Source organism: Dendrobates tinctorius, unplaced genomic scaffold (assembly GCF_039654945.1).
Source record: "Dendrobates tinctorius isolate UK_male_01 unplaced genomic scaffold, ASM3965494v1 ptg000117l, whole genome shotgun sequence".
NCBI classification, from domain to species: domain Eukaryota; kingdom Metazoa; phylum Chordata; class Amphibia; order Anura; family Dendrobatidae; genus Dendrobates; species Dendrobates tinctorius.
Genome location: NW_027361785.1, coordinates 14063867 through 14082749, shown reverse-complemented (window position 1 = coordinate 14082749; position 18883 = coordinate 14063867). Strand labels below are relative to the sequence as shown.

The 18883-nt window shown below is 44.0% G+C and overlaps 1 protein-coding gene across 4 annotated transcripts in view; it reads left to right on the top strand.

Annotated features, from left to right (window-relative positions):
- The window catches only part of CAMKK1 (calcium/calmodulin dependent protein kinase kinase 1), a 433796-nt gene that overhangs the window by 177009 nt on the left and 237904 nt on the right, over nucleotides 1-18883 (top strand). The gene's annotated exons all lie outside the window — the stretch shown is intronic.

The window sequence follows — 18883 nt, the reverse complement described above, 5'->3', positions numbered from 1 at the left end:
AAGCAAAGTCTGGGGTCAGGCAACAAAAGTCAGAGTATGTCAAAGGCAAAAAGGGTAATACAAATGAGTAGTCAAAAAGGCAAATCAGAGGTCTTGCAGCAAAGATCAGAATATCAGAGAACAGAGCAAACAAACCATTGAACAAGGTTATGACTGGCAATGATCTGACAATTTCCAGACAGCTAAATAGCCAGGTAATCCCCCTGAAATGACAGAAACCTGGAGGAAACCCATCAGGCCTGGCCAGATTGGGCAGCTCAGCTGAGCTGTGACTCATAATGCTGACAGCCCAGCATGCCCTACCCCTGTTTGAGAAGCTGGGCTGCCACTCAGAATAGACAGCTCAGCACGTTCCTGATCTTATAGGGTGGCGGAGCTGTCACTCACAGTGTTCTTAGTACACTAAGTGGTGAAATTATGACACAAAGTTTAGACTACAAAATTCTAATTAACAATTCAACCACAATTAACTCTAACTATTCATTGAACAGGACGTTACTTAAGAAAACCCCTACCCATTTCATGATGTCAGCAATGGCAAAATGTGGAAGAGAAATGTCACAAGACTTGAGAAAGAATATAATTTATTTGCACAAGAAAGGTAAAGACTAAAAGAAGGTCAATGTGAAAAAAATGACACTATTTATAACTAACACTACTTGAAAGGATAATGGTACACACCTCGCGATTATTCAGGCACTCTGAGTGCTTGACTAAATGCAAGATTTTCGTGAAACTTCAAAGAGGAGAAAGGCGGCACGCTGTCCTATAAAAATGTCTTTCATTGCAGAATCATTCAAAAATAAATCATCGAAAACACGCAAAGCTTTCCTTATCAGTCAGAATTCTGTAGCAACAGTGATACAAAAATTGATAGAACCATCTCACAGAGATGTAAAGCCCGACCTCATTAACACCTAAACAGAAGCGTCTTCTGATGAGAAGGGTTGAAGAAAATCTAAATGCAAGTTCAATGCAGTTAGCTAAAAAAATATTTCAGGGGGACAAAGGAAGAAAAACAATGAAATATATGCACACATAGAAATCAGAGTCACTCAAGGTGTCACACGTGTGTGATCTATAATAGGTGTGCACATAAATAATGAACTGTGATGCAAAGGAAAGTAATCAGTGAGAGAACACTAAACCACAGGGGGAGCACAGAAAAATGAAAAAGTCAGTGAATCGTGTGACGAAAAAGTAGACAATTTTATTGAACAAGCAAAATGGTGTATAATGGACAACAGCTAGATAAAAGGAGGCGCAAATCAAATGGAGGAAATGGTGGAAAATATCATAAGCATAAATAATCCTAACAGGTAATAAAATATAAAGGGGAGAATGCCTCACAAAGGAAACCTGCAAGTAGGTAAGTCAAGTAAAGCATGTGATCTATCTAGTAGGGTAACCTATATAATACGCTGTAATGACACCATTAAGACCAAGTTTACACATAACAGTGAGGTGATTGACTGTTGCAAAGATCAGTAATATATAAACAAAGTGGAGTAAACTAATGCATGTGTACAGTCAGTGGGCCGAGCTGGGGGGGTGGTCCCTCTCTTACCGCGCAGAGATGTAACAGAGACACGATGGAGGCAAATGTCGGGTACAACAGGTCCAAGTTTATTCTCTTGCCGTCCGCCTGACGGCCTCTGAAGTACACTGCACTTCACTTCACTTTCGGCCCTCCGTTTTCAGGGCCGTCTCCCGCACACCATACTTTACACCGGGGGACGTACATATACGTACCGTCCCCTCTTCACCTGTTGACGCTCCTGTCAGATCCGTCACTGTGGCCGCCTTAGGCCCGTAAACCAACAGTACTTTTACTGAACAGTCGTCTCTCTCAATACGGTATGCTTTACCTCGGTGCCTCGTCTATACTGCGGTACTTTCCTGTCAGGACCACCCCACTGACGTTCTCTCTCATCAGTCCCCCTGGTTTGGTTTTCCTCAGAGTGCACAAACTGTCATAGTCCTGTCACTTGAGCTCCCCCTGGGGACTGGAACTTTCTGGAACCCTCCTGTCAAATTTATATCATTCCCAGTTCCCTGTAACTCCGCCCCCCATGACCAACGGTTTCCTAAGCCCTAATCTGACGTCAAGTCCTTTGCTCACACTCCTCCCTGCCCTCTAATGGTCAACCCAAGGTACTGCACGTCCACTACACTTTCTCAGCTGTTTCCCCACTGTAGTAACTGACACCTGTCTAACCTGTGCAAACCTTCCTTTCTCTATTCTGACAAGTCTGTCCGTCCATCAGGTCACCTTCCCTACACTACCCCTTCCTTTGTCTATTGTCATCCTCGACAATCATAATCCCTGCCTTTGTCGTTCTGAAGCTTCACCTACACTCTGTTGTCGGACCAGTTGTTGGGCCAAACCCACTACCCTCGGGGGCCGAACCATACTGGGAGCACCATGCTCTGAGCAGCCTACTGCTACTCACCAGCGCGCACACCACATGACAACGTCTTTCAAATTGGGCTAGGTACACCCATATTCTCTATGGCATGTACCTTCCCCTACTCTCCCCTTCTGTCACCTTCCACTTTCCGGTATGCAATGATCGAGGCTTCACACCTACCAGATCATTGCCGGCGTCCACCTTCCTCTTTCAGGGGTGTCCGTGGTGTCGGGGACCTGACCTAGGACGGATGTCTTTCTCACGACTTCCATCTCTTTTACCTTTCTTTCAGTTACATGTCATGGTCGGCGTCTCGGTCTCCCAGACCTTCTCAACACATAGACCCCTTTGGATCTCACACTTCCCTTTGGTCGCTCAGACCCTCTCTTACCCGGACCTGTTGCATTTTACTTTTGCATATTATACATCAAACAACTTTATAATAGCACAAGTTCCCCTTTTTCTATTTTTTTTTCCATTTTCTGTTTCTTTTTTTTTTTAAAACCAACATATAATAAAACAAAAACTTAACAAGATTTCTCCCCCTTCCTTTGACATTGTCACTTCCCTTTTTTTTTTCCGCATCCCTGCCATGTCAGGCAAACTAACTGCAACATAAAAGTCTGTCCGTCCAACAGGTCACCTTCCCTACACTTGAACATGGGAAGCGTCCAGTCTGCAGTCACAGATGGCAGGTCAGCTAATATATACTCTACAGAATAGAATGTAAAAGAGTTTTATATAGGTGGATGCCAGCAGAGACTATTGAGATGCAAGATTCTTGGTGGTGGCAGTGTCCTGATGAGGGGGTTGCATGAGTACTGCTGTTGCCATAGAGCAGGGATGGGGAACCTCAGGCCCCAGGGCCATTTACGGCCCTGGATGACCTTTTATCAGGCCCCCCGGGCAGATTCTCAGGGACCGCATTCTTGGACAGGGAGCTGTATTTTGATTGCCACAAACTCATTAATTTCTTCTTGCTCTGTTAGCACACACATGCAGTGTTCATTAATGAACACTGAAGGGCATGCAATGAAAGATTACATACTGACACCAGTGCCAGAGTCAGGATGTAATTTGTGGGCGGAGTTTGTACGGCCCCCGAAGGATGGTATAAATATCCAAATGGCCCTTGGCAGAAAAAAGATTCCCCACCCGTGCCATAGAGCTACACTTCATGGATGGTTTCATGAATTCACAGCTGTACAGTTCTATATTGAAAGAGAAGATGCTACCATCACTCTGTGCTCTAGGTAGATGTGCACTTTTCCAACATAATGATCCAAAACACACATCTAAGGCCATTGCTGCATTTCTGAAGAACAGAGTGAAAGTGACTCTGTGGCCAAATATGTCTCCTGAACTGGACCCAACTGAACACCTATAGGGAGTTCTGAAAAGACAAGTTGAGCTTCACTTTCCATCCAGGCTCTAAAATGGAAAAAGATAGAATTAGTAATATGTCGCCAACTTGTTCATTCCATTACTTTAAAACTTGGTGCCTGTGTCCTTTTATAATTTTTTGAACATGTGCACAAGATTTGCTAGGTGTTGGATAATTTCACATCCCCTTTAATGCAAGTTTTGAATTGTTTTGCGGGATCTGATTTGAGGATGATATCTCTCATGTCTGATCCTGCATTTTCCACTTGCAGTATGGCCATTGTCCCAGCAAGCTATGATCACTTAACAGCTTATGCTTGAAGTTTTTGAAAATGATTTTTTTTTTTTATTGCCACCCATCCACTCGCAAGAACCTTTGTATAGACCTGGGGGTATTCAAAAGTCTAGGTGCACCCCTACCTGCATTTTAACACTTGTAAAATGTATAATTTTGTAGACTTTCATCATTTTATCAGACACTACCACAGAGAAGCCAATTAATTTATCTATAGTAAAACATTTCACGGACTTGGAAGCTGATATACACAGTAAAGATAAATGATATTTTTTATTTTTTGACAATGTTACAATCAATGACATCATTCTTTTCATGATTCATTGTAATACAGTCATTGTTTTTATTTTATTCCTGGGTATGACAAAGGGAGAAAGCAGAAACTGCACACTGAATAAAGTTTTCAAATATACTAGTGAGTCATGTTCATATTCTCTACTTAGGTTATGCCAGTTCAAGCGTATCTGCTTTTAAGCTGAATTACAATTTTGCATGTCATTTTTTTAAAACACATTTGATTTCTGTGGTTCAACTCTCTTTTCTATGCTGCTATGAAGAGAACAGCAACTATTAACGTTTCCATATCTGTCCTCTGTTCCTTTGATAAGTCCAACAATAGGCTAAAACCCTAAGTGGGCAAAAGTACCTGGACATCTACATGAGATTTTATGATATCCTTTTCTAAATCCATAGGTATTAATGTAGAATTGGTCCCTCTTTACAGTTAAAACAGCTTCCATGCTTCTGCATGGCTTTCTCTGGAATGTGTCTGAGGGAATTTTTGACCAGTTATCCAGAAGAGCATTTGTGAGGTCAAACCCTATCGTTGGATGAGAGGACCTGGCTCACTGTCTTCATTCTAGTTCAGGATTGGGGAACCTCAGGTCCCCTGAGTCAACAATGCTCGGGTGGCAGCCGTATCCTGCCAGCTGCCAGCCCTTTAACCCCCAGGTGTACGGTACGCAGCACACGTATGATGACATCATCGGGGTGGGCAAGGTTAGTGCCCAATGCACTCCCATCCTGCTGTCCCAGAAGAGGAGCTGCTGCCAGAGAGTCCAGAGCGATCTCTGTGCCCGCATCTCCGTGCCTTTCTGCTGGTGATCTGTGCCCCTCAGCTATGTGCCCCCCTGTGATCTCTGTGCCCCCAGCTATGTGCCCCAATATGATCTCTGTGCCCCATGTGATTTCTGTACCCCCCAACTATTTGCCCCCTGTGATCTCTGTGCCTCCCAGCTATGTGCCCCCATGTGATCTCTGTGCCCCCATGTGATCTCTGTGGCCCCAGCTATGTACCCCCCGTGATCTCTGTGGCCCCAGCTATGTACCCCCTGTGATCTCTGTTCCATAGCTATATGTCTCCCTGTGATTGCTGTGCCCCCAGCTATGTGCCCCCCGTGATCTCTGTGCCTCCCGTGATCTTTGTGCCACCACCTGGTGATCTCTGTGTCCCCCTGGTGATATCTGAGCCCCACCCAGTGATCTATTTGCCTCCCCGATTATGCCTGTCCCCCCAGTGCTGTATATCCCTCTCCATCAGTGTTGTACACCCCCCTCCCCCAGTGCTGTACGTATATCCCCCCCAGGGCTGTATGTGCCCTCAAGTGATATGTATATCCCCAGTGCTGCATTTACCCTAGAAGTGCTGTATATCCCCCCACCTTGATGTATATAGCCCACAGTGCTGTATATAGCCCCCAGTGCTGTATGTGACCCCACCAGTGATGTATATTCCCCCAGGGACATATATACCCCCAGTTCTGTCTGTGCTTCCTGGTGATGTATATAGCCCCTCAGTGACGTCTATTCCCCCCAGCCTCCCCGGTGGTGAATATGTCCCAGCATCCTGTGATGTCTATGTGTGGCACCCCTGAGGCTTCAGTCACCACAGAGGTACTTCACCTCCTCCTGAGGTGTGGTGCCCCACCATCCAGGTAAGGTGGGAACTCCTAACCATGCTCCAACACCTGCACCCCTCACCACAAAGTAGTGTAGCAAAGCCACATTGCAGCTCTTTGCTTAGAGAGTAGCAGAGCACCTTTGGTGGTTCCCTGCTTGGAAACACGAAACGTGCTGGGAGGTGGGTGGAGTTTAGAATTCATAAACGTGTGGGAAGGTTTAGAATTTCAGGGAGTAGTCAGTCAGGAAGAGTCACTCAGAGAGGAGTAAGGAGAGAAGATCCCTAAGAGAGGGATGGAGGAAGGAGGTGCTGCAGCAGATCTCAGTGACCTGGGTCTGCTGGCACAGGAAAGGAAAGAAGGAGAAAGACATTGAACTGAAGCCTGAGCTTCCATAAGAAAGAAAGACAAGTACGGAACGTAGGAGTAAAAGGGAACACAGAGGACGTGGGTTAGAGGAAGAACCCTGCCTAGAAGTTCTAATCACAAGGCCGGGCCCGGTCCCTGAGCTTGTATGGACACTAATGGTTCTGCAGCAGACACCGGTGGAGTAGTGGGCTGTAAATGCACTACTCCCATCTAAGACTCGGGGCACAACAGCAACTTGGATAGTGAGCCGGGACTCAGGAGTAAGGAGTCCCCGAAGCAGGCTACAGCTGTCTGCCGTACAAGTAGAGTTCTTGGGAACATCTGTCAGGAGGCACTCCAGTGTAACTCAGTACTGGGAGTACTTCACTTAAAGGCACTATAGAGGAGACGTTCAGAAAGGTACATGTTGGCGGAGTGTTGGAAGGGAGCATCCTATCTTGCCTGGAGGTTGACTGAGCCCAGGACCCGGAGGACACAGCACGGAGGCAGGCATCTGTGTGAACTGCAGACTGTGAGTAAAGCTTTGGAACTACATGCCCTGGTGTCCTCCACTTATTCACGCACTACTACATCTGGGCACCAGCCTCTACACCGCCTGTGCCTCTCCTCCATTGCTACATCTACACTGCCCTGGGACTACAGCTCCACCTGTGGGGAGCTTCACCATCTTGGCTGCAACCCACCACCAGTCTCAGAGGATCTGCATGCAGCGTCGGCCTAACACCTCACTTGCCGAACACCACAGGTGGCGTCATGAACTATTCATAAACTTTATTTCATTGTTCATTCATCCCCCTTTTGCCATGGAGCCCCAGGGCCACGGACCGGGTCACAACTTCCGTGACAACTCCCATTGAGATCAACGGGCCCGGTACCGAGTACCCCGCTAGGCCCTGGTGGGGCGCTCCATGTGCCTCCCAGCCCCTCCTGGAATTTATATGTCCCCAGAGTCTCTTGTGATGCATATACAGAAGTATCAATGTTTCGTTTGTTATATCTGTACAGCAGTCCCAGCGTCCCCCTATGTGATGTATATACAGCAGTCCCAGCTTCTTCTATGTGATGTATACACAGAAGTCCCAGCGTCTCCTGTGTGATGTATAAACAGCAGTCCCTATGTCTCCTATGTGATGTATATGCAGTAGTCCCTGAATCTCCTATGTGATGTATATACAGCTGTCTCAGCGTCCTCTATGTGATGTATATACAACAGTCCCAGCGTCTCTTATGTGATGTATATACAGCAGTCCCAGCATCTCCTATGTAATGTATAGATAGCAGTCACAGTGTTTCCTATGTGCTGCTTATACAGTTGTCCCATCGTCTCCTATGTGGTGTATATACAGCTGTATCAGTGTCTCCTATGTAATGTATATACAGTAGTCCTAGCATCTTCTATGTCAGGGGTCCCCAACCGCCGGTCCGCGGCCCAGCACCGGGCCGTTGCAGTGCCCTTGCCGGTCCGCGGACACAAGGGGAGCCAGGGGGCGGTGCAGCAGCTGATACTCACCCTGCATCCCGCGGCGGCTTCATCCAGCGGCGGCTTCATGCAGCGCTGAGCGGTCACGTGCTACCGCTCATTTAAGGTCATGAATATGGACGCCACTCATCTCCCATAGGCGTGGCATCCATATTCATGGACCTTAATGAGCGGTAGCACGTGACCGCTCCGCACAGGAAGAAGCTGAAGCGCCACGAGATGCAGGGACGTGCAGCGACGGGAAGGAAGTTCAGCGACGTGAGGGTAAGTATGATGGGGAGGATGGGGGAGCCGAGCGGAGCCATAAATATAAGGGAGAGAGAGTGGGAGCGGAGCCATATACACAGGGGAGGGAGAATGGGAGCAGAGCCATATATACAAGGGAGGGAGAGTGGGAGCAGAGCCATATATACAAGGGAGAGAGAGTGGGAGCGGAGCCATATATACAAGGGGGGAGAGTGGGAGCAGAGCCATATATACAAGGGAGGGAGAGTGGGAGTGGAGCCATATATACAGGGGAGGGAGACTGGGAGCAGAGCCATATATACAGGGGAGGGAGAGTGGGAGCAGAGCCATATATACAAGGGAGGGAGAGTGGGAGTGGAGCCATATATACAAGGGAGGGAGAGTGGGAGCAGAGCCATATATACAAGGGAGGGAGAGTGGGAGTGGAGCCATATATACAGGGGAGGGAGACTGGGAGCAGAGCCATATATACAGGGGAGGGAGAGTGGGAGCGGAGCCATATACACAGGGGAGGGAGAATGGGAGCGGAGCCATATACACAGGGGAGGGAGAATGGGAGCGGATCCATATATACAGGGGAGGGAGAGTCGGAGCGGAGCCATATACACAGGGGAGGGAGAATGGGAGCGGAGCCATATATATAAGGGAGGGAGAGTGGGAGCGGAGCCATATATACAAGGGAGGGAGAGTGGGAGCGGAGCCATATATATAAGGGAGGGAGAGTGGGAGCGGAGCCATATATACAAGGGAGGGAGAGTGGAAGCCGAGCCATATATACAAGGGAGGGAGAGTGGGAGCGGAGCCATATATTCAAGGGAGGCCGGGAGAGTGGGAGCGAAGCCATGTATACAAGGGAGGGAGAGTGGGAGCGGAGCCATGCATACAGGATGGGACAGGGGAGCCATGTATACAGGATAGAAGAGTGGGAGCAGAGCCATGCATACAGGATGGGAGGATGGGAGCGGAGCCATGTATACAGGATGGGAGAGTGGGAGCAGAGCCATGTATACAGGATGGGAGAGTGGGAGCAGAGCCATGTATACAGGATGGGACAGGGGAGCCATGCATACAACAGGGGGAGCCACACAGAGCTGGACGGGGGGGACCACACATACATTTTCTGATGATTAGAAAATAATCAGCATGTACAGTACTCCAGTACAATTGTTCTTAAGTGCTCAATGCTCCATTTCCTTGTAGGTTCCAATCATCATTAGCAGTGACGGTCATCAGTAGAAGTAGCCCAGTGCTCCCACTGAAACAGAGAAACAAGCCCTGTGCTCCCACTCATTCAAAACCTATGGTGAGTTGAGTCACATTAAAAATGTTATAATTAAATGATAAATATGCACTGCTAAACTACAACCGTGTCCATAGCCCCGCCCCCTTATGACCAAAGCCCCGCCCCTGTCACACCTCCATCCCCGCCCTGCCGGGCCATGGAAGAATGGTCTTGGTTCAAGCCGGTCCCTGGTGCAAAAAAGGTTGGGGACCACTGTTCTATGTGATGTATATGATTTACAAAACTTATTTTGACTGCTGTTCTGGATGACACAAACCTGGAAAAGCAGCTGTGAGAAGCAACATGATCAGTATCACCTAACATCACAGCTGCACCAAAGAGAAGCAGCTCCAGGTGAGTTACAGTAATTAATTTGACTAAATATACCGGAGTAATTTTCAAGGTGATCATTTTTGTGTGGCCACTGAATGATGGTAGAAATTTCCAAATGACCCCCGGCTGGAAAAAGGATCCCCTCCCCTGTTCTAGTTCATCCCAAAGGTGTTTGATGATGTTTAATTCAGGACTTTGTTTATGCACCAGCCAACCTCTTCCACACCATCCTCTCCCAACCATAATTTTATGGATTTTGTTTTCTGAACTGGGGCACTGTCATGCTGGAACAAAAAAAAATCTCCAAAACTGTTCTTACTAAGCATATCCATTCTTAACTATAGAATCAAAGTAAGTCCAGTCATATCCATATGCAATGATGGAAGGGTGCAATTTCCAAAATTTCATGGTATGCACAAGCATTAAGATTTCCCTTCACTGGAGCTAAGGGGCCTAGGTCAACCCCTGAAAAAGACATGCCATAGCATTATCCCTTCTCCACAGAACATTTTTAGATGGTACAATGCAGTCAGGCAGGTAACGTTCTCTTTTGCATTTGCAATTCCCAATTCCAGTAGAGGCATGATTTACACTCCTTCATCCAATGCTTTACATTAGGCTTGGTGATGTAGGACTTGCATGCAGCTGACTTCTCAGCCATTGAAACTCATTTTGGAAAGCTCCTGACACAGGGTTTTGTGCTGATGTTAATGCCAGAGAAGTTTTAGAACTTTGCAGTTAGTGAGTCAGCAGAGCGTTGTTGACTTTTATGCACTATGTGTCTCAGCCACCGGGCTGTAACTTTACATGGTGTACCACTTGGTGGCTGAGTTTCTGTGGTTCCTAAATTATGTAACTTTCCAGTAACATCATTGACACTTGATCGGTGATTATTTAGGAAAGAAGGAATTTCAAGAATTGGCAGTGGTGGCATCCTATTACATCACTACACTCGAATTCACTGAGATCTTTTTAAAAGACCCATTACTTTTACAAGTGTGTGAACAAGCAGACTGCTTGACTAGAGGCTGGATTTTATACGCCTCTGGGAATGAGACAGATTGAAAAACCTGAATTCAGTGATTAAGAGATGTGTCTCTATTCTTTGGGATCTAACAAGTTTTAAAGTTGTACCTAAAGAGGTTCAAAAGGTGGCACTTTATGGTGGCAGGAGATATTAGGAACAGAGAGACCCTGGTTTTTTTTTTCTAAAGGTTACAGCTCTAAATGAATGTATTTAACTAGTTGAGGTTATATAACTGTGTGTGTGTGTGTGTATATATATATATATATATTTAAAACAAGACAGTAGATAGCCCTATTGCCCATAGTTATAGCTAATGATAAATTCACCCTGCATCTGAGACACACTGTAACCTTACCTTATTCCCTAAATATCAACACCAATTATGGTGTTTGCCTCCCTCCACCTTCCAATACATCGTACTCTGATCAGGAACTAGAGTAAGATTTCTGGCGTAAGGAATGCCACAGCTCACAACTCAGCATTGTGCAAAAATTTTGTTAATTTTAATTTCAACTCGATTTGCACAAGAATTATGTAAATGCTTTGATTAATCAAGGACTGTATGTTTATTTTAGCATATTGCATAAAACTAGTAATCTTGACCAATGTCCAACAGCAGTGGTATCAAACCTATGGCACGCGCACCACTCTCCTCTTCACGTGCGACATCCACATGATCACTAGCCCGCCTCCACTCTCCTCTGCACGCATGCCCCATCAGGCCATGCGCATGCTAAGGAGGGTGAGAGTCGTGGCAATAGTGCTGAGGGGATGGCGCGCGTGCTGAGGAGAGTGGCAGCGGCGGTAGTACTGAGGAGATGACGCAGGTAGGGCTATGATATATGAAGAGTCTGGAGCAGTGGGGGAACTGGCAGAAATTAGTAGTTATTTTTTTATTTTGGGCCATTATGTTGTATGGAGCACTATGTGGGCACATTATACTGTATGGAGCACTATGTGGCCATTATACTGTATGGAGCACTATGTGGGCACATTATACTGTATGGAGCACTATGTGGGGCTATTATACTGTATGGAGCGGTTTGTGGTGCCATGACAGTGTATGAAGCACTAAGTGAGACCATTATACTGTATGGAGGATACTATGGGAACATTATACTGTATGGAAGGCAATGCAGAGCCCCATTATACTCCATACAGCACTATGTTGGACCTATTGTACTGTATGGAGCACTATGAGGCCATTATACTGTATGGAGGACTCTGGGCCCATTATACCATATGGATGACTGTGGGCCTATTATACTGTATGGAAAGCAATGCAGAGACCCATTATACTCCATACAGCACTATGTTAGGCCCATTACACTTTATGGAGGACTCTGTGAGGCCCATTATACTGTATGGAGGACTCTGTGGGGCCCATTATACTGTATAGAGGACTATGTGGGACCCATTATAGTGTCTATAACAGTGATCAAAAGGAACTAATAGGAAAAATTCCCTATTGTTGCCGTGTACCGACCGTCAGATCTCGGCGGGCGCATTTTTTTTCAGGAAGATGACGTGCAGGCCAGAAGATGAAGCAGGAAGGACCGTGGGATTGCTTAGGTACTGGCTAGATTTGGGGGGCATCATTTCTCTATTCTCAGATATGTTAAATCATGTCAGAGGAGAGAGAAATTCATTTTAAATCTGACTTTTTTGTGAGCGCTGTTATTTGGTGAATAACGGCGATCATGTGACATGGAACGTAAAAACCGACCCTGATCAAGTTCTCCAGGGTCTTAGCTATACCCTTATTTCTTGGCGCCGTTAAAAATTGTCGCTGAAGAATAAGTACCCTTATCTGCCGCAGTTAAAAGGCATATCGGTGGTTGTTAAGGGGTTGAAAATTGACTGTTGCTGGAAAGAAGTCTCTTGCTGTGATATTCATTAGAAGGTTCTTTATTTCCACTAAGGGTTTCAATGCCGTACTGGCATCTTTATCAAGTATAAACAAAAAAGCAATAGGTTACACACACTGCTACATGGAGATACTTATAGACAAAAATGGCCATCAAAAAGCCTAGGGTATCACCAACTGACGGCTGGGTTGGAGTTCAAATTCAAAAGGAGGCCTGGAAGACAGGAAATGGAGGAATAGTAAAAAAAAGTCTCTGAGGGTTTGGAGTTCAAATTCAAAGGGAGGCTTGGAAGACAGAAAGAAAAAAGTTTGTAAAGTAGAGGTATTACTGCCATGAGGGGTTGATAGGACACATATGGAAACAGAGAGAGAGTGTTTAAAAACAAATATTAAGCATTAGATATATCAGCAATGGAAAATTAATAAAACGTGAATAAACAATATGTGTAGGACAGGGGATTAGAAAGAGAAAGGGAGGACTAATTCATAAATAATACAAGGATGGGTGAAGAGATGGAGGAAGCAATACTGTGGAAACAAAAAGGACATGGATAGCAAAAAAGGAGAGTCAGTTGGTGAGGAGAGAACACAGAGCTACGGGTGGCTAACCTGGAAGGAGGCTGAACTGATAGAAGTGTAAGACCGGGGTCACACTTGCGTCTCAATACCCGACACTGCCGCCAGCACTAGGGACCGGAGTGTGGGGCTGCATGTATTTCTATGCGGCTGAGCGCTCCGGTCCGAGTGCCCGCGGCAGTGTCGGGTATTGAGATGTGAAACTCATGCGAGTTTCTCGCAAGTATGACCCCGGCCTAAAGGGGTGTGAGTACAAGCTTCCAAATGGGCAATCCCAGCTTAGATACAAAATTGCATTTGAAGTCTCCAGTGAGAAAGAAGTTTTGCTAAAATAGTAGGTAATACAAGAAAAAAATAAATAATATTAAAAAATAATAATAAAATAAAATGTTGGGAGTGAAACAAATAAAAAAAAAATGAGTGAGCCGTAGAGGAGAGAATGTGATTGAGTAATATGAAGACATAAGCTAACGAGATGTTGTGAATACTCTAGTTTAAAATAATGAATAAATGATGCAGAAAGTAAAATATGGGGTTTTAAGGAGAAATAGTAGTAAGGACCGTAAGATGTCAGAAGCCATGAATTCACATGAAATTTTGGAAAGTGTGAAACTACCGTAAATAAAAATAGAAATTGATATAAGAGAAATATAAATTGGTGGCAATATAAAACATGTGAGTGTTTCTTTGCTGTATATGAAAATAAGACAAAAATAATTAGCAATATTTAAAAGTTACATTGAATTCAATTGGCACATATCTACCAGTACATATTAAAGCAATTACAAAGTATCTAAAATTCTAAGGAGTAAATAATGCTTATTAATATCAAATGCATACAAAATAAAGATAAACGAAAATAATGTAAAGCTATATCAGCGTGAGAACTAGGTTATGGATGTTAAAACTGTTAATATAAAAGGATATATAAAATATGGTTATTTCTGAGCTTTCGCTATTGTAAAATGAATGGTATTAATACCACTGAAGGGGTAGAAACATGCTATTATGCTCCCCAAATATGTACAATGGAAGGGTGGTGGAAATAAAATAATAATAATAAACACAATTACATGTGTGAATAAAGTGGATATTGAATCGAAGGGAAGGAAAAATTAAAAACTATCAGTTATTACATGAACATCTCAGTAACTTCGTTTAACCTGAAAGTTCTCAAAGAATTCATTTTTTATATCCAGTAAAGTTATTTCCTTGTCAGAAATTATAATTTAAGAAATGTTAATTTTTTATAGTTACACACTCTCTATGTTCCCCTATGTGTCCTATCAACTCCTTAAGGTAATATTCCTCTACTTTGCACGTGTTTTTTTCCTTCCTTTTTCTTTCTGTCTTCCAAGTCTCTCTTTGAATTTGGACTCCAAACCCTCAGAGACATTTTATTTTCTCTTTTTCGTTTTCCTGAGTTCCAGGCCTCCTTTTGAATTTGAACCCCCAACCCACCTCTCAGTGGGTGATACTCTAGGCTTTTTGGCGTCCATTTTTGTCTATAAGTATCTCCATGTACCAGTGTGTAATCTATTGTTTTTTTTATACTTGATAAAGATGCCAGTACGGCATTGAAGCACGAATTGGTCAATAAAGAGCGTTCTAATGAATATCGTAGCGAAAGACTTCTTTCAAGCAGCGCAGCCAATTTTTAAACATTTTCTTTTGTTTTCTGGTAGAATTGAGGCCTGAAAAGAGTCAGTTTCTCAAAGAATCGAGTTAAATACCTTTCAAACATCATGGAGCGCCTCTGATTCTGCCTCTATTTTCTGTGCGCTACGGTGATCAGATGCAACAGCGCAGAAGATGACACAGTGGTAACTTAAGCAAAGATTATTTATTAATCTAACACAACAGTTTAGGTGATTATGATACATAATTAAGAAGGATTGACAAATTATTGAAATGCAGTGAAGTATTTTACAATGGAAATGTATACCTCTTTGTGATGTAAGTTGCTATAACATTTCTCACGATAAAAATCTATCATACAAAGCAATAAAAGAAGATGGTTAAGTGCGTCTAAGTCAGTCTTGTGCTTTTCGACATCATCACTTAGTCAGTACATTGGTGGTAACAATCACAGTGCAGGTCCCAAGGGGAGTCATTGGTACTACTCCGTTGGGCCGCAGGTCTCTTATAGACTTGTCCCTTCAGTGATGCCTTTACTCCGGCTGCCTCTGTTTCTTGAATCACGGTCACCCGGTCCCATCTGTACCGTAATTTACACCACAGTTGCCTGAGTTCCTCTGGTCAGCTATCTCTCTCAATTCCTCTGATCGGCTCTTTCTCAGGTCATCTCAATTTCTCCGGTCAGCTTTCAAATCATTCTGTTCAGCTCCCTCTCTGAATTCCTCTGATCGGCTCTTTTCTCGGGTTCTCTCAATTTCACTGTCTCTATTTTTTGGGTCGTCTCGATTCCTCTGGTCAGCACTGTCTCTTGGATCCCTCTTCCTCACGCAAGGTTGAGGCTTCACTTCACTGGTCTGGCCCATGCTAGTAGTTGCGACTTTATGCCACCTCAGCTACTTCCATACTCTTGTTTTGATACAGGTTCAGCCTTCGACTCCTCCCCTTCTCTGCTCTCCTGGGCCTTTTATAATTCCTAACTGCGAGACAGCTATCACCTGACCTGGTGTCCCTTCAATCTCTTCCAACCAGTAAACATGCACTTCACTCTACAGTTCCTGCTAATCCAATTCTGCTTTACCGTTTCTCAAACTTTTTGGCCAGTAGATGACAGTGTTCACTTGCAGACATTCTGTTATGCATTTACTGTGTGGGTCTCCTCACTTTTCCATCTCCTTACATTGCATCGCTGCATTGCAAAGATATTCGCATTTTTTGCATTTGGAGTGCAACAGGTGAAATTTCTGCCTGTAATGCAACTGTGGGTTTCTTCACAGTCCTCTCTGGGAATATGCGCATTCATTCCTACCTCCCAAACGCTGACAATCATAGCTTGACAGCTGATCTGAGACTCAGAAGTGGCCGAGTTGTGATTGATAGCGTCTGGGTGAAAGAGGTGAAAGTCTACACCTCAAGAGTTGACTCTGGAGAAACGCCTAGTTGATCTGCAAGCAGAGATTTCACATTCTGCACTCCAAAATCAACAAATGTGAATATCTCTACAGTAGAGCGACGCAGCCCAAAATGGGAAAGAGTGTCAAAATCAAGGGAGCTCATGGACTTACATTATTTAGAAACATTTGTAAAGCAAAATTTTTTAGGGCTCTTTGACATTTTTGTCAAGGAGACGATAACCTTTGTCACTCAAATAAGTCAATAAAGTTGTGCTGAAAAGGCCAACTGTTCAGTAAACAACAGAAAATATAAATCCAACGTTTTGGCAACATTGCCTTTGTCAAGGATATCTGTAGATGAGTCGGTCGGCGGGGTCCAGGTGATCCAGTTCTGCTTGGGGAGTAGAAATCCTGCTATTCCCCAAGCAGAACTGGATCGCCGGTATAAAGAGTGCCGAAGGTTATCGTCTTATTACCACTGTTGCATGTTCCTTCAGTGCACCACCCTTTCATTATAGAAGTGCATCACTTTTGACTCATATTATTTTGTCTTGGAGTCCTTCCCTTTTAGAAATGTGTGTGTCTTGCTTGTAAAGCACTATCGAATTAAAATGCAACACCGTGTGCCAAATTGCGTTCTCTAAAATGCACGAAAATTATCAAACCATATTAATCATTGATAATTTGGTGCATTTTTAGACTGTCTACTGTGAATTTAGACTGTCTAAAAAATACTTAATTAGTAAATCTGCCCCAATATGCCATATGTGTAAAACAAACACTGTACCTTGAAACTTTATTTTTCTTTCCCAAGAACAGTGTTAAATGTGCCTATAAAGCTGAGCCTTACATTTTTCCATACTGTATGCGAGGACATAAATTTCGGCTTGCGTACAAAATGTTGGTATGCATAATAGATGTTTGCCTGCATATTACCAGTATAATAATACAATTACAAATACAATTTCCATGAATTTCTGTAGAAGGCTTTGAATACATAAGTATGCTGATAAGAAAGGAGTGACATGAATGATGCTATTGCCTTGACTATCCTTGTATAATATATATAAATACACTAAGGAGCAGCGATATTTCCAGACTCCTCGAAGCCTTGTGTTATAAGGTTATAGATGGTTTGTGTCAGCACAGAAGCTGCTTGTATAATTTACTGTTGTATTCCACTGGAAGTAAGTATGACCGCTAATGTATCATCTTGGGGTTATGACAATAAAGAGTAATAATTGCAGGAATCTGTATGACGTTCATTTCACAAGCTCACTAGAGGAGCACTAATTGCCTGTTCTACTCAACAGGGGTGATAATGAGATCTAATTGATTATAAAGGTTTATATTAACCTATATATAACACCAAAGAAAGCAGACTAAGAAACCGCCAAAGTAATAAAAAATTAGTTTTTATTAACAACTCATTAAAATATTACTTAAAAAATGGAGAGATACACTGGTACAGTATGAATAGGTGGGTAACCCGGGTAATATCATAGATAGTTCCATATTATTATAACCAAGGCACAGAACATCGGGTACTAATAAGATTACATCATATGTAGTCCATGTTACTGGCACTAGGGTTATAGTACCTCTTCAATATTTAATCCATCCACTGATCTAGCTGTGTGGCATGGCACATTGTCTTGCTGGAAAAACCAGCCCTCAGAGTTTTGGAACATTGCCTGAGCAGAAGGAATCAACTGTTTTTCCAGGATAACCTTGTATGCGGCTTGATTCATACGTCCTTCGCAAAGATTAACCTGCCCAATTCCAGCCTTGCTGAAGCATCCCCAGATCATCACCGATCCGCCACCAAATTTCACAGTGGTTGCAAGACACTGTGGCTTGTACGCCTCTCCAGGTCTCCGTCTAACCATTAGACTACCAGGTGTTGGGCAAAGCGGAAAATTAGACTCATCAGATGAGATTATCTTACTCCAGTCCTCTTTGGTCCAATCATTATGGCCTTTGGCAAACTTCAGCCTGGCTCTCCTTTGCTTCTCATTGAGGAAAGGCTTTTTTCTAGCTTTACATGACTTGAGTCCTGCCTTTAGGAGCCTGTTACGAACTGTTCTTGCCAAACTGTTCAGTGTGTCAAGAGTGGGAGAAGAGGGTTGCATTGACAATCCAACACAATGGGCAGCAATTTGAGTCGTTATAAACTTGTAAATAATTCAAGAAATAATAAAATTACGTTAAAACCAAGCACACCATTGTTTTTCTTGTGACACTCTCAATAGGTTTGATGTGTCATATGACCCTCTTCCCATTGAAAAAAATAAAGTTGGATCCAAAATGGCCAACTTCAAAATAGCCGCCATGGTCACCACCCATCTTGAAAAGTTTCCCCCCTTGTATATATTAATATGCCACAAACAGGAAGATGATATCACCAACCATTCCCATTTTATTTAGGCCAGGTTGACATTGTGTTAACACATCCCGTTCAATGCATAGCGTTGACAGGCTGCGTTAACGCTATAGCATAACGCGATATGCGTTATGCTATACCGCTAACGCTGATAATTCATCAGCGCTAGCGGTGACGGAGTCTCAGACGCTGCAGCCCGCGTCCGAGGCGCCGTCAGTGAATGATGACACATCGCGAACGCGTGCCGCTTTACGGCACGCGTCGCGATGCGCCACATAATGGAGCTGAATGGCAGCGTTAATGG